This window comes from Martes martes (genome assembly GCF_963455335.1).
Source record: "Martes martes genome assembly, chromosome: 2".
Classification (NCBI taxonomy): Eukaryota; Metazoa; Chordata; class Mammalia; order Carnivora; family Mustelidae; genus Martes; species Martes martes.
The window spans coordinates 179,483,643-179,500,797 of NC_137889.1; the positions used below are offsets into that span (position 1 = coordinate 179,483,643).

At 38.7% G+C, this 17,155-nt stretch overlaps 1 pseudogene across 1 annotated transcript; it reads left to right on the top strand.

Moving 5' to 3' along the window:
• Positions 1 to 7,967: 7,967 nt before the first annotated feature.
• On the top strand, positions 7,968 to 8,741 carry LOC308338360 (mitochondrial fission regulator 1-like; annotated as a pseudogene). Its single transcript has one exon. The product of its transcript is annotated as a mitochondrial fission regulator 1-like (transcript).
• The last annotated feature ends 8,414 nt before the right edge of the window (positions 8,742 to 17,155 follow it).

Below are 17,155 nucleotides of genomic sequence, written 5' to 3' on the forward strand. Positions count from 1 at the left end.
AATTTTACTGTTCATAGTTTAAAAAAACACTTTTTCTCCATAAAAATCTTATAGCCTTCAAATTTCAATGTAATGTTTTCTATTTATTCCAATTGTACCTCTCACAAATTTCTAGGCTGTCAGATTACCTTTTATCAATATTGGTCTTTCTAGAAAACTCGATCCTAATGTCTTTGGTAGCTTCACAAGAAATTTTCTGATTTCATTAATTATTCTCTGGACGCCCTTGAGTTAAAATCCCCTTCCCACTACCCAAATCTCCTGTTAGTCTTTGAAGCAAGGTCGCCTACAGAATCTCTGGAAGAAATATACTCAAGAGAAACCACAATAAAACCTTAAATCATTTAACAGAAACTATCAACTAATTAACCAAAAATTTTCTGTTTTTGCTTGTCACAAGAAGAGTGACTCCTTAGAAAAAAAACAAAAAGTGGGGAAAGGTCTTTTTTATTTAAAAATGCAATATCTAAAATACTTTCTGGGGTCACTATACTCTCCAGTCAAGGTGCTGTATGCTCTATATGTATAATTTTTTAAATTATACAATGGAAGTCACACCCTGAGGTCCTATCAGGTAAAACATCAAAGAAACTGCATGCAAATATGATATGAATATTTTGTACATTTTTATAAAACAATTTCCAATAAAAAGGTTGCTGGGCTAATTCAAGTTTTAAGTTTTTCAGAAAACTGAAAAAGCAAATGGTCGCAAGGTCATACAAGTAAATGACCACCATACAAACTCCCAAAGTTTGTCTCTTCTCTTTTCCTGTTTACGGTCTCCAGCAGGCTTAGAGAAGCCTGACTTTTTATAAGAACAACTATGAAAGCACAAATTCCCCTTGATGTTTAGATGATCTATTTCTCCCAAATTTATAGCCCCCAAACAACTTAAGTCTGAGGAGGAATGATCATTTGTCATCTGCAATCTCACGATTCATATCAAAAGCTTTTAAAATGGTTTATATTCTTTGATCCAATAATTCTACTTATAAGACCTTTTTTCTAGGAAGATAATCAGAAGTACACATACAGATTTATTCGCAAAGATGTTCACTGTACCATTATTCCTACGAGCAGAAAGCTATAGAAGAGGCACAGAACAAACACAAACCACAGTATATTCAGGAAATAAAGTGTTATCCGTCAATTAAAGAAGACTTTTTACTAATATACCACAATAGTCACCATATATCTTAAGGTAAAAAGAGAGTAACCGAACAGTATTTAGAGTATCTTCCCAAATGTTTGGGAGTTAAAACTACATTTAGAAGCAAAGAATATGGGAGCCTGGTTGGCTCAGCAGGAAGACTGTGGACTCTTAATCGCAGGGTCATGAGTTCAAGCCCCATGGTGGGTGTAGAGATTACTACAAAAAATAAACTGGGGGGACAAAAGCAAACAATATAAACATAGAAAGATAGAATCAAATTGTCAAGGCACTGAATCTCTGTGTCCCCATTGCCCCACCTACAAAATAAGGATAATAAAACCTCTCACAGCTAGTATGAGAATTAAGAATAAAAGATGAAAAATGTTTAGTGACTGACGCACAGTAAGTACTGAATAAATGTTTATTATTTATTGATTTATATCACATATTCTGACAGTCTGATGTGTAACACTTCCAAAAAAATGTAATGAAGAAATAAAAACCAGTCATAATTCTAACACCTAGAGAGAGGCGCTACTATTTCATGTTAATATCTGGGTTCATTTCTTTCAGGTCTTCCAATACGGACTAGATGTTTTATAAAACTGGTGTCACACTGTATCATTTCTAGCAATTACAAAATATTTTATAAATACATTATGTGCATTTAATCATTTCATTATTATTGAGTGAGGTTCAACTCTTCACTGTTATAAATAATATTGCGGTAAATATCTGAATTGGCAGTCTTTGTATACATCTTTTTTTTTTAAGATTTTTTATTTATTTATTTGACAGACAAAGATCACAAGTAGGCAGAGAGGCAGGCAGAGAGAGAGGGAGAAGCAGGCTCCCCGCTGAGCAGAGAGCCCAATGCGGGGCTAGATGCCAGGACCCTGGGATCATGACCTGAGCTGAAGGAAGAGGCTTAAACCCACTGAGCCACCCAGGCACCCCTGTATACATCTTTTAAATTCCCTCAAGAAAGAATCTAGGACCAAAATTTCTATCTCAAGCCGTGTGAAAGACACTTGGCTTCTTTCCTCTGCTGACCTGTATGGAATGCAGACACACACTAGGTGTTCAAAAATGCTGACTTCTCCTTTTTGTCCAGGGGCACTTAGAAGATACTCATTTGCTTTCTCACTGTAACTTTTCTATTGTTTTTTGGCACAAATGCTTATCAGGTATTTCACTTTTTTTCATTTAGCCCATTTAAAGGATCTCACATTTCCTTTGTATCGCTCTAATATCCCCAACACAATCTGAGTACTCGGAACTTCAGTACCTTCCCCAAAAGGTGAAGATTCTAGCTTTATAGGTCTAGAAATGAAGTCCTGGTCTCTTGGCAACACATCCTGAAATATTTACAGATGTTTCATGGCCAGGAGACTGCATCAAGGTACCTGGGAACTGGAGAAAGGGAGTGGGTAAAGGTAACAAAAAGTTGATAAATGTTGAAGCTGGGGATGGTCACAAGATCATTCATTCAACTATTCTCTGTTTAATTACATTTTTTAGTTACCTTTGGTGGGAGACACTGTTTTTAAATCTTTAAAAGATATAATTATAAAAATCTATAAAACAATGGCAAGTTTTAGCTTGCACTATAACTCTTACAGAGTAATTCAATGATCATAAAAAAAAGGCAAGACCAAACATATTTAAGCCAAATTCGAAACCGAAGTAAACAACCACAGTATTTAGAATCTCTCCATTATACTTGCCAGTAATTCCCACAGATAAAAACATACTACAATGCCTTTTTCCAAACCATGGCTTCAGCATACCATGCTGATTCTCCAAAACAATATTAGTATTTATATTGTGCATTACAAGAATACAATTATGCCTCTGTATGTGCCCACATGAATATCTGATAAGTAGTTTTATTATGTACTAGTATTAAATAATCCAAATTCTCTTGGTGCTTAAATCACGTCTTGGTACCAAGTTAGGCACATTGTAAACAACACTTACAGATTAACAGTTAGATCCACTGACATGTTTTTTGTACCCAGTGGCAGTGTAATGAAAAAACAAAACAAAAACAAAAAACAAACAAACAAACAAAAACCTCACTGCATGACTTTTATTCAGATGAACTGTGGTAAAATATCACCTGTGTATATTTCTACCTGGTATATTTCTACCTGTGTAGAAAAGTTTACCTTGATGTCAGGTCATGATAGCAAGAGAGCACTGCAAAAAGAAGAAATCATATATCTAGGGATAAGTGTATCAATGGCTGCTCCCCAGGTTTAAAACAAAGGTGAAATGGACAGATTATAGAGATGTTTCCAAACTCTCCTCTGCCGTAAAAAAAATTAAAAAAAAAAACAACACTGTATGTAAGTGTACTTATAATACATTTTATATAACAACCCAGAATATATATATATGTGTGTGTGTGTTATGTATACATACACACACCCACATGATACGCTTGAAATAATAATCCGCAATACATTTTGATAAGTCTCCAATCTATTTTTAAAAAGTGTTACATTCTAGTCACTACCCACTAAAACAATTTCTTGAGTTCATAGTTTTAAATCCCTAGACTTAAAAAAAATGGCCCACAATTCCTCCTGCTTACTAACAAAGGAGATGGAAGAGATACTTGAAAAGCTACACATTTCACACCAGCCAATCATCTGCCTGCTTGAACTCTCTCCCCTGCACAGAAAATGACATTATTACATGTCTGGGAGGATGGGGAGGTGGGGGACAGAAAACAATGAAGTGGGTTGGAATCAGAAGACTGCTGCTTACACACACACACACACCCCCCATCCAAGAGAAGATAATTTCTTACATTTCTTCCTGTTCTAAATTTCTGTGGTCCTAAGAATTGGCTCTGACAGTACGAGTCCCTAAAGGGTAAGAAATTTATCGTTGCATCTCCCACAGTGCCTAGCAAAATGGCTTTCGTTAAAAATAATAAAGCACTAAATAAAAGTTAAATTTGACTATTAATATGTAAACTAAGCATATTTTTATTTATACAACTAAGCATATTTTTATATATTAGTTATTATAATATTATATATTTACATATAAATGTAAAGATTTCATCAAACCTATGTTGTCTACACACTATTAAATGTAAAAAAAATCAATGCTACTGTGTATTATTTGAAAACTCACAAGCATAAAAATGTAAAATATATTATGTGTTATGTCTACATATGTATCTGTATATATAATATTATGTCACAAAGCAAATACCATTTTTATTACATTATCCATAAAGGGATAAAACAATTCACTGTAAAATTATTCTAAAACTCAGAATCAAATTATACACTAACTTTTAGTTTCAATCATACTTTTCCCCCCTACCTGCTTAATGATATTATTAATTAGTAAGGAAATCAGCAAAACGTAGGTCCTGTACAAACAAAAAATAACAGCAAACTGGGCAATATAAAACTTTCATAATTCAACCATGATTTATAGTACGCCAAAGTTCACCAGTTCTTGGTTCAAATGATCTCCTCTGGTTTTTGTCTTAGAAGGAGCAGTTTTCTCCAAAAAAAAAAAAAATCTCAATGACATCAAAGTTTTTGCCTATATATATTAACTTTCAATAAATTATTACAGTTTAATTGAACCAGGGCAGTGGTGGGGAGGAAAAAAGAGCCTACATAAAGGACTTTCAATTTTAAATCCCAATAAAACTTTTTATAGGGGTTCCTGGGTCATCCAGTTGGTTAGGTGGCCAACTCTTGATTTTGGCTCAGGTCGTGATCTTAGGGTTCTGGGATCAAATTCCACATGGCTCCATGCTCAGTGCGGAGTCTGCTTGGGATTCTCTCTCTCCCTCTCCCTTTACCCTTCCCCCTGCTCTCTCGTGCTCTCTCTCTCTCAAATAATCTTTTTTTTTAAAGATTTTATTTATTTATTTGACAGAGAGAGATCACAAGTAGGCAGAGAGGCAGGCAGAGAGAGAGGGGGAAGCAGGCTCCCCGCTGAGCAGAGAGCCCGATGCGGGACTCGAACCCAAGACCCTGAGATCATGACCTGAGCTGAAGGCAGCGGCTTAACCCACTGAGCCACCCAGGTGCCCTAAAATGAATAATCTTAAAAAAAAAAAAAAAACTTTTATAAATAAGGACAGTAAAGCAATCCCTATACCTTTTATAAGATATAAAATGCCAAGTGATGCAACAAAAGACCCCTTTCTCATGATAACCTGAAAATTATAACACAACTTTCACTTTCTTTCCATAAGGTCTACCTAAAATTCCTATTACTTTGAGATTTTGAATTACTTGGAAAAAAATTTGAAAATTTAACATAATTAACATAATTTCTGATTCTTAAATGAGGAAAATGTTTACAAACGTTTTCATTACTAAAAGGATAATGTAATTTTTTTTAAGATTTATTTATGTGGGGAGGAGAGAGAGCACAAGCCCGAGGGGCAGAGGGAGAGAGAATCTGCTAAGCGCAGAGACTGACCTCGTGACCCTGAGATCATGACCTGAGCCGAAACCAAGAGTTAGACACCAACCAACTGCATCACCCAGGCACCCCTAAAAGAATAATGTATGTATGTATGTATGTATTTATTTATTTATTTTATTTGAAAGACAGCGATCACAAGTAGGCAGAGAGGCAGGCAGACAGAGAGGGAGAAGCAGGCTTCCTGCCAAGCAGAGAGCCTGATGCGGGGCTCGATCCCATGACCCTGGGGGATCATGACCTGAGCCAAAGGCAGAGGCTTTAACCCACTGAGCCACCCAGGCACCCCAAGAATAATGTATTTTAATGAGCAATTCCAAATTTCCAGTTCTGGTTAACATTTCTCACCTTTTCCCAGATTTCTAAATTTTAACTACTAAAACCCAAAATTAAACATACCTTGACAACGCTTCACGGAGAAGGACTTGAAATGTTCCTTGAAAGAAATAAAGGAAATAGAGAATTTGCACTGGCATAAGAGAAAGAAATAAGAATGGGTATGATGGGGGTGGTAGAGGATATAGTATGGGATTAGTTTCTCTTGAGGTCTTTCATTAAAGATTTGTTAGAGATAACATCCAATGGTATTACTGGACCAGTTAATGAGGAGTCTCCACAAACCCCAGGGAGACATGCACTTAATGGTGACTCATGGTCAAGCCTGAGTTCCCAGGGTGTGCACTAAGTGGTACCTATAGAGACACAACCACCACCACCCAGAAACTTACAGACCAGCCAGAAGAGAGACACGTGTGATGACAGTTTCAGGTGCTTTGGCAAAAGTTACCCAAATACGTGCAAGCAACAATCAGGTACAAACAAGGGAGACAATCATCAGTGTAAGTGAAGAGGGGACAGGAAAGACCTCTCCAAGTAAGCGGGGCTCACCCTCTCTGCAGTCAGAAGACTCACGGCATCGACAATCTGGGACTCTATGAACAGCTTTTGCCCCTCTTTGAGGAGATGGCTAGCTGTTGATTAAAAAAACAAAAAACTGGGACACCTGGGTGGTTCAGTCAGTTAAGGCATCTGCCTTTAGCTCAGGTCACGATCCCAGGGTCCTCAGATCAAGTCCCACATCGAGCTCCTTGCTCAGCAGGAACCCTGCTTCTCCCTCTGCCTGCTGCTCCCCCCTGCTTATGCTTACCTGCTCTCTCTCCCTCTCTCTCTATGACAAATAAATAAAATCTTTAAAAAAATTTTTTTTAAATAAATAAGATAAATAAAAAATAAAATTAAAAAAAAAAGTCAATCATTTAAGTAACCTATTAAAGCTCAAAAAAACATGATTGTAGGCCTGTGAGCCACAGCTTCCCCATGTGACAAGCTCTGAAGTTGGGTGCTATCCCATACCATCCTTGTTACACAACGGTGCCTGGCTTTATCCCAGAAATGGTGATCTTGGGGACGCCTCCTCCCCATGTTTATGAAAGGAAGTATTGTGTAGGGTGAGATTTACACTAATTGACAGGTCCTCTCGCTCTAGAAATTTAGAGAAGATAAGCAATTTCTTCAGATCAAAATCCTCTGTATGGAAAATATCACGTTTCAAAGTCAGTAACAAAACAACATTCCAAATGAGTTTGGTCACTATGGATGACCATATAGAACATGCCACAAAGCTTCAGCCTTCACATTCCAGCACATGCAGTAACTCTGAAAGGACTGCACACAAAAGTCCAAAAACCCCACCCTACTCCACCAATAGGCTTTATTCTTCACAGCGGTTAAGTCAGTTTAAACAAATTACAAATACAAGAGGGTAGAATTCAGAACTGGTTCACTGCACCCAAAAAATTGGTGCCCTAAAAATCCAAATTAATTAAGTAGCCAATAAGAATAACAAAAACAACCACTAATTACTGAGGGCCTACTATGCATAAAGAACAAACCCATAACTTCTGTAAATGTTCAACTTCGCAGCTATGGAAACTGACAAAGCTCCTAAATGAACTAAGAATACCGTTCATCTGGATTCTTTTATCTTTTAAAAGAATAAGCTGTTATATAGAGTTCTATGCAATAAAGTTCTCAACCTAAAATGTAATTACGATTTCAATGTTTTTATATTGATTCTGAACCTCAGAATTAAAGGTTTAAGCATAGTTATACTGTGTGTTAATTATTTAATAAAGAGAGAACAAACTTGCTGTATCAAAAGTAAAAAAAAAAAAAATGGGGGGGAGCCTGCTGTGGTAGGAGGGGCCATCAGGAAGAGAAATCTGGTGGTGTTCTTTGAGATGGCCTGATAGAAAGGAGTCATGCTTCCAGCCAACCCGTGCCCCCAGACCTGCTCTCTGGCTGCTTTGTCCTTCAAGTGCAGGAACCATTTGAAATATCAGGAATGGTAGCCAATGTGACCATCCAATATGGCAAGACAAGCCACATGGGGCTACTCGCAGTTTAGTGAGAAGAACTGGGACCAACCTGCCCCAGAAGCCAGGTCCCTGGGCACCCTTCAAGATCCTGCCCAACATGTCCAACCTGTGTCCCTACTCAGGGTGACATCGCCTGGATAGCTGCAGATGAAGACGAGACACGCGCCCGGGTCAGGGGTGACACACAGCCCCTGAGGCGTACCTGGCAGCCAAACCCTCAGATTGTCATGCAGCGCAATACCTCAGTGCCCAGCCTGCAGGAATCGGAGGAGAGGTTCCTGACCTTGAAGAAACCAGCCTTGCCAGTGCCCTAAGCCACACCACAGAAGTGCAAGATGAGCTAAGCCACCTGCACAGCCAGATTGCTAAGATACTGGCAGCTGATTCAGCTTTGGGTTCATTAACAACAGATGTCTTATCTCTAGGAAGTTTAAATGTCTCTTCTCCCTTACCTTGTTTTAGGATCCTCCACCCACTGTACAACTTCCCTTGACATCCCCAAGGAGACCAAGGTAGAGGTCCCTGAGCTTCCATCAGTCCTGCTGCTTTGTTCTGCCAGCCCTGAATGTTGCAAACTGCAACACAGGGCCCCCTACGGCTTGTCTGAAGAGGGTAATTGTGTCTCTCTGTCCAAGGCCAACAGCTTTGCAGATATGATGGGGATCCTGAAGGACTTTCGCCAGATGGAACGGAGCCAAGATCTAGCTCTAATAAAACCCTCAGATAAAAAGACTCCTTAATGACAATAGAGATAAGTAATCCACCTGAAAAGAGTTCCAAGTAATGGACATAAAATGCTCACCAAACTGGGGAGAAGAATGGATGAACACAGAACACCAACAAAGAGATGGAAAACTTCTGGAAGTACTAAACAGAAGTCCCAGAGCTGATGAACATGATAACTCAACGGAAAAAGACAAGAGAGGGGTTCACCAGCAGACCAGATGAAGCAGAAGAAAGGATAAGTGAACTCAAGGAAAAGGCAGGAGAACTCCCCCAATCAGAGCAGCAAGTAGGAAAAAAAAAAAAAAAAAAAAAAAAGTGAAGATAGCTTAAGGGACTTACGGGACAACATCAAATTGACTAACATTCTCATTACAGGGCTCCCAGAAGAAAAGAAAAAAAGGGACAGAAATCTCATTTGAAAAAAAGAATGGCTGAAAACATCCCTAACCTGGAGGTGCAAACAGACATCCAGATCCAGGAGGCCCAGAGTTCCAAATCAGAAAAACCCAAAGAGACCTTAAAAGCAGCAAGAGAAAAATAACTTGTTTTGCAAAAGGGAACCCCTACAAGACTATCAACACATTTTCCAGCAGACACTTTGCAGCCCAAAAAGGAGTGACATAATAAATTCAAAATGCTGAAAAGAAGAAAACTTCCAATCAAGCAAAGTTATCATTCAGAATTGGAGAGAGATTTCCAGATGAGCAAAACGCAAAGGAGTTTATCACCACTAAATCAGCCTTACAAGAAACGTTCAAATGACCTCTTTAAGCTGAAAAGAAAGAGCACTGATCAGTAAAGGAACACCTATCAAAGAGTAAATCTCACTGGAAAGATAATAAAAATAATGTATTCATCACAATTACTAACCTTAAAAAGACAAAAGTAGTTATTATGAATACAGTAATTAGTTAAGAGATACGCAAGATAAAAAGATGTAAGTTCTCGAAGCACATGACCACCCACTGCCACGGGCTGCTTTCCACTGCTTCCGTGCCTGGTCCAGAGCTGGGGCCTTAGGCTTGGCCTCCTATGGGGCACACAGTGGCAAGTTTCCAGATGCCAAGGGAAGGAGCGCTTTGACGAGGCCAATAGACACCATTTCTTACACAGCTTGGCCCTACTGGGGGTGCCCCATTTATGGCTAGCCTCTGGAACCACCTTATTCTGCACCAGCTTTTACTACCAGTCTCTGAAGGGAGACCCCGTGCCCAGACTTCGGCCCCCGTGGGAGGGAGCCTGCTAATGCTGGGCTGGCTTACCTTGGCTCTTTGAGCTTCCCTGCATTTAATCTCTGGGTACTTTTTTGAGAGCTGGAGAAGGGAGAGGATTAAAAGAGAAACAGGGGAAAAAAAAAAAAAAAGATATAAAATGTGACATCAAAAACATGCGGGGGAGGAGTAAAAATGTGGAGCAAATGCGGATCAAACTTAAGTTGGCAACTATTTTATCAACTTAAAACAGACTGTTATAGATATAAGCAGATATAAGTTGTTATAGTAAAGGCTAACCTTAACTACAAAACAAAACCTACAGTAAATATACACCACTAAAAATGTCATCAAACCACAAAGAGAGCAAGAAAAGAGAAAGGAACTACAAAAACAGCCAAAAAACAATGAACAAAATGGCAATAAGTGCATACCTATCAATAACTATACTTTAAATATAAATGGACTAAATACTACAATCAAAAAACAGAGTGGCTAAATGGATTAAAAAACAAAACCTATGGGGCGCGTGGGTGGCTCAGTGGGTTAAGCCTCTGCCTTCGGCTCAGGTCATGATCCTGGGGTCCTGGGATCAAGCCCCAAGTTGGGCTCTCTGCTCAACAGGGAGCCTGCTTCCTCCTCTCTCTCCTTCTTGTGATCTCTGTCTGTCAAATAAATAAATAAAATCTTTTAAAAAAAAATAAAAATAAAATAATAAAAAACAAAACCTATATGCTGCCCACTAGAGACTCCCTTAGTTGTAAGAACATATACAGACTGAAAGTGAAGGGATAGAAAAAGATATTCAGGGAGCACCAGGGTGGGCCCAGTTGGTTAAGCATCCGATTATTGGTTTTGGTTCAGGTCATGATCTCAGGGTCCTCGGACCAAGCCCTTCATGGGGTTCCAAGCTGGGCATGGAGCCTGCTTAAGATTCTCTCTTTCTGGGGCACCCGGGTGGCTCAGTGGGTTAAGCCTCTGCCTTCGGCTCAGGTCATAGTCTCAGGGTCCTGGGATCGAGCCCCGCATCGGGCTCTCTGCTCAGCAAGGAGCTTGCTTCCCCCTCTCTCTCTCTGCCTACTTGTGATCTCTCTCTGTCAAATAAATAAATAAAATCTTTAATTAAAAAAAAAAAATTCTCTCTTTCTCTCTCCCTCCCTCTCTGCACTGCCCCCCCATCCCCACCCTACCCCCCACCATTGCAAGCACACACTCTCTAAAAAAAGAAAGATACACCATATAAATGGAAACTAAAAGAAAGCTGAGGTAGCTATACTTATTTCAGAAAAAAACGGACTTCAAAACAAAGATTGTAAGAAGAGGAGACGAGACAAAGGGCATTATATAATTATAAAGGGGTCAAACCAACAGGAGAATATAACATTTGCAAATACTTATGAACTTAATATAGGAGCATCTGAATATATAAAGCCAACGTTAACAGATACGAATGGAGAAATAGCCGCACTATAACAGCTTGAATACCCCATTTACATCAATGGATAGATTATCCAGAAAGATGATAAGAAAACATCAACCTTAAATGACATGTTAGACAAGACAGACTAACAGATATATATACAGAACGTCCCATCCAAAAGCAACAGTACATTCTCAAGTGCACAGGGAACATCCTCTAGACCAGCTCACATGGTAAGCCACAAAACAAGTCTGACCAAAGTTAAGAGGACTGAAATTATATCAAGCATCTTTTCTAATCACAGTGATATAAAGCTACAATTGATTTTCTTTTTAAAGTCTAAAAAAGACAGAGAAAGGAGAAATTATATTATGGCCAACAAATCACAGAGCTTTGTTGCTTATTTTAAGACTAAATTCAATCTTCTGTTAATGTCTTATTATTAATTTTGAAGTCTTAGAACAACTTTACAAAGGAAAGTGAAATTCCTCTGTTGTAGCCAGAGTTTTTAAAATAATCTTTCACCAAAATGTTTCCCAAAGATGGATGCTCAGTTTAAACACCGGTGATAATTCAATCAGCTGCAAAACTCAGTTAGCAGTCTCTACATTTACAGGGAAAACTGACGAGCTATACAAGTATCAATTGTCACATCTGTGGTTTAAAATGAAACTTTGCCGCGCTACACTTAAATCATCCTTTTTCTCCTAGTGCCGGATAGGCCCATTTTCCTTTATTCCTCCTTTATGTTGGGATAATAGTTGGTCCCTGGCTTAGTTTAGTGGACAGTTCAGGGTCATCAGAATAATACCCTTGGAATGCTGTCTCTGCACCAACTTCCCAATTTAGATATTATTCTCTTCTTCTTAAGCATCTTGATATACACTGAAATCATACTAAGGGGAGATGTAAATAATAACTAGATGATTTATTAGAATAAAGCAAAAAAGGGAAGAAAAAAAGTTTAAGCTTTCCAGAAACGTAAAACCAGGTAGAGTTTAATAAAGAAGAACAGACATAATTCTACTACCTTTACTGAGCCTGATGGTTTATCAAGCTAGGCAGTGAAGGACACAAACAGTGAATAAGACAGATCTATGACCTTATGGAATCTGAGATCCATCCAGTTCTAGGACCATCCCTCCTCAACTGTCCTACAAGGAGAGTGTTTAGAAAGCTCCAATATGGTACAAATAGAATTCATTACAAAATAACAAATGCTTATCTTTTAATAGATTGGGCTTCTGGATTAAGGCTGCAATTGTACTGGAAACTGGAATTCTCACGAAGGATTGCAAAGGAGAGAGGAAATAGTAGTGGAGAGTGCAAAGCAAGGAAGTGAGTCACTCTCCCACCTCTCCAGGTTTTTCACCTGACTACTGGTTATGTAAATCCTATGTGGAATGCAATATTTCACTTGGGACAATTTTATCACTTAAGCCTTTCATGAACCTATCAAACCACAAGCTACAGGAAACATTCTTTGTTTTATAGATTCTCAGTTTTAAAAATAAAAACTTCCACCACTCCAAACCAAATGTGATATGATTGAAGATCACACTATCAAATGATGATTTGATTCTTACCTATAACCACCTTTCCTGGGTAAGGTTTCAAACCCATTTTTTAAAAAAATCATATTGCAGAAACTAACACTTAATGTCCTAATTTCATCTTAAGCAAGCTCACTAAGAATTTCCATGAAGGTATTTTTACCTTAAAATAATATAACCAAACACTTCTCTTTAGTTATTACTGAGGAAACACCAAAAACGTGAAATGTGACTTTAGGAAATTAACTTTTATTTTATTTTATTTATTTTTTTTAAGATTTTATTTACTTATTTGACAGACAGAGACCACAAGTAGGCAGAGAGGCAGGCAGAGAGAGAGGAGGAAGCAGGCTCCCTGCTGAGCAGAGAACCCAATGTGGGACTCGATCCCAGGACCCTGGGATCATGACCCGAGCTGAAGGCAGAGGCTCTAACCCACTGAGCCACCCAGGTGCCCCAAGAAATTAACTTTTAAAATAGGTTTAAAAGGTTTAGTCCCCACTGCATTTCCAAAGACAAAAACAAATCCCATTCAGTATGGAATTATTAAAATTATTAAAATCGCCCAACCATTTTATTGCTTAAGAATGTAAAGAAGACAAAAAAGAGTCATTTATTTCAAGAGGTGATCCAAGTAGACTAAAGCTTACATTAGTATCTAAAAAGTCCCATGTAAAACCAATCTATAGAAACCCCATCTCCATTATAATTACAGAGAAATGGCCTCAGGTGAGAAGGCAGCACGATGTATGTGGTAGAGTTATACAATATTAAGCAATATTAACAAAGTGACTTAACCTCATTTATCGGAGGAGAGGGAAAGAGGGAGAGGAAAGGAGAAAAGAAGTAAGATGACCTGTAAGAATTAGAAAAAAAAAGATGGAGAACACAAAATTGTTTTTGCAAACGGTAAATGCTAGTAATATTCACAAAAGAAACCCGCAGGCCGGCCCTGATGTACAAACAAAATCACACATGAGAAGCAAGTATGGTATGATTTGTCAACATGCAGACGAGTGCATTCAACCCAGCAAGACACTGGCTGATTAAAAAATTAGCCAAGTAGATTAGTCCCCAAGAAACCTCAGGTAAAAGAAGAGATTCAGATATGCTACATAGTCATGATTTTATTGGCCATTCTCCACCACTGTAGAAATCAAATACTAAATTCTCTAAATAAGCCATTTTCCCACCTCCCCCCTCCCCAGAAGCCATAAGAGCTCTCTGATATCGCCATATAAACATATTTTTGTCAAACTAGTATAGACAGTTTAAGTATTACTTACTTACTTAATTAATTATTAAGTATTACTTAATTCACTGAATTGTGAAGACCGATCCAAAAGGGAAGATTTTCCTATCCCTGAAGGCTTAATATGAGATTTTTTTTTTAAATTGTATTTGAGACTTGTCTCTTTTACAAAAGATTTTGATCTGTGATCTACCACATTGAATGCCCCCGAATTTCATATCATTATCAACTAAAATATCTATTGAGTTATCAGTTACAAAAATGAAAAACGCACACTTCTTTGCACTCCAAATAAATAACGTGAATATTTCTAATACAACAGACACTGTGACAAATTTTAGAATTGACGTATCAAAAAGGAAACCAGAGTTATGTATGTGGGTTAAAAGTCAACCTGACTGAGGAGATGTAAGGAGGACTGGGGGATAGTTAGGATCTGAGGAGAACCTTTAGGGAAAAAAGAGAAAGAGAGAAGACAGGGTTCTAGAAGCAGAGATGTCATGACAGAAGATGAACAAGAGCTAAAGAAAAGAGGTAGGAACATACCGGTGTGGTTGTCTAAAGGAAAGTAGTGTCAGAGTAGCACACTTTGAAGCTTAAAGAAAATGACAGAGCCTTCAATTTCAGGTGGGCATTCATCTTCCCACAATGAGGGAGTGTACGGGTCAGGGCTCAGAGACTACAGAGAAACAAAACCAAAAGAGAGAAAGATATATAAGAGGTTTACTGTGGAATTAGCTCATGTGATTATGGAGAAGTCCCATGATGTACCACCTGCAAAGTGGAGAAGCATGAAAGCCAGTGGTATAATTCAGCAGTAGTCCCACAGGGAACTGAGACCCAGAGGGGTCAATGGCGTAACTCTCGTAATTCTCATCTGAGGCCAAAGGTGGGGGCAGGGGTTGCTCTGTGTGTAAGTCCTAGACTCTAAAGGCCCAAGAACCTAAAACTTAAATGTCTGAGGGCAGCAGAAGATGGAGGTCCTAGCACAAGGAACACAAACAAATTCACCTTCTCTCTGCCGTTTTGTTCTATTTGGATCCTGGGAGAACTGGGGATGCCCACCCACAGTGGTGAGGGTAGATCTTCTTTACTGAGTCTACTGACTTCAATGCTAAACTATTGTGGAAACACCCTCACAGACACACCCAGAAATCATGTTTACCAGCTCTCTGGGCATCCTTTAGACCAGTCAAGCTGACACACAAAATTAACCAACACAGGGAGCCGCCATGAGTTTTTGAGAAAGGAAGTGATAGGAACAGAACTGTGATTTCTAAAAATTACCTTCCAAAGCAGATAGGAGGAAAGACTGAAAGAGCAGAACCAGTTTGTAAAAACCTACTGGAGTAGTCAAGAGAGAACTTCCTGGAACGAAGGCTGTGGGAGGCACTAAGAACTAAAGTAAAACTCAAAGAATTTCACAGCCGAGCAAATGGGAGACCAACACTTTTCACAAATGCTAGTACAGCCGCCTAACCAACTGGCATGTTCCCCCTCCCGTGCATTCCCCCCACCCCAGCCAGAGTGATTTTTTATAAAGTAAACCTCACTGCATCTCAAGGCTCTCCACCCCTCCTCCCTACGTGCCAGTCAGGCGGGCCTTTTCATTTCCTAGAAGTCCAACTTCTCCCCGCCTCAGGATCCTTCACACACTGTTTCCTATATCCGGAAACTGGCACCCGGTGTTTTCCACCAGGTGAACCCTAACTAGCCTTCAAGCCTCAGTTTAAATGACTCTCAAAGAGGAGAGCCTCCTAACCTCTCCAATCTAGTCATATGTCCCAACCTTTAAATTCTTGCTTGAAATACGTACCACAAATTTAGACATGGGTTTGTGTACATATTAGATGAACACCCCCCCAACACACTAGATTATTCCCTCAGAGGTAGGACTATGACCATTTGTTCCCTGGTGTCTGCACCAGTAGCTGGCAGGGGCTTAACAAACGCTTGCTGAATGATAAACAGATCTGGAAAGACCATTTCAGGTGCTCTACTGGGAAAAATTACCTATAGCGCCATTACCTAATAAAGGGAATACAGGAACATCAAGTTTGGGGATAAAGTGGAATTCTATCTGGGGAATGTTAAGTTGAGAAGTAGAGGATTAGGTCTGAGCTGTATTATGTGGAATACCAAAGGGGAAAGAGTAAATGTAACATTTTTGGAAAAGGAGAAGCAAAATAAAGCAAGGAGATCAGAAAAACTTCCATATAACTGCCAGGAAAAAGAAAACAGACAAAGAGACTGATATTCCTAATATGTAAAAGGCTTAAAAAGTAGAAAATATCAACAAACCTAGAGAAAATGGGGCTAAAAAAAATGGATAGTTAACAGAAAAAGGAATGCACTTACATCCTAACCATATAAAAATATATTCAGCCCAATGTATACCTCAATGTAAATTTGGTATAATAGTATCTTTAAAAATTCATTGTTGATTTAAATGATTCTAAAATGTCTAGAGATAAAGAAATTTTAAAAAGTTAAAAAAATATTCAGGGGTTCCTGGGTGGCTCCGTTGGTTAAGCATCTGCCTTCAGTTCAGGACATGATCCCAGGGTCCTGGGGTTGAGCCTCCCTCCCCTCTGCTCAAATCTCCCTCTGCCTACTGCTCCCCCTTCTTGTGATCTCTATCAAATAAATAAATAATATCTTTAAAAAAAGAAAGATATTCGATTTCACTCACAATGAGATGGAAATTAACATGACAAGGATACTCCATTCAGCAAAAAAAACCCCAAAATCTGACAACATATTCTGTTGCTGAGGTTATGTATAGACAAATAGGCACTCTCACACATTACTGATGGGAACACAGAGAGAGAGACGAGAGGATAAATCTGGCAATATCTAGTAAGACTGCGTACTCATTTACCCCCTGACCCAGCAATTCCGTATCTAGGAATCTGTCCCAAATACACAATGGCAAAATAGAAAAAGACATGTATATGCCCAAGGCTATTCATAGCAGTACTATGAACAAGAA